The sequence below is a fragment of the Pongo abelii genome, chromosome 2 (assembly GCF_028885655.2).
Source record: "Pongo abelii isolate AG06213 chromosome 2, NHGRI_mPonAbe1-v2.0_pri, whole genome shotgun sequence".
Taxonomy (NCBI): domain Eukaryota; kingdom Metazoa; phylum Chordata; class Mammalia; order Primates; family Hominidae; genus Pongo; species Pongo abelii.
In genome coordinates, this window is record NC_085928.1 from 122154791 (window position 1) to 122155109 (window position 319).

A 319-nucleotide genomic window follows, 5' to 3' on the forward strand; every position below is an offset into this window, starting at 1 on the left:
TACCTTTGTAAGTGTTTATTACAGAAGTGTGATGTTGAAATGAAAAGCTGTCTCTGTAGTTGTGGGAGTTGGCTGCACAATCTTGTTGAGTGCCTATGTAGAATACTAGATTTTGGATATATCTAGGATAGAAAAGAAACAAATCCATTTCCCATCCATAAGCTGTCCCTCTTGTTGGAAAGTTAGAATACACATTTAAACAACATTTTTAGGCAGCCACAGAGGAAGACTTACAAATGCCTTTAAATACTTCCAAAGAAGCAATTTAGACTCTTTGTTACATTTCTAGATGTGGCTAACAATGCTAAAAACAAAATAG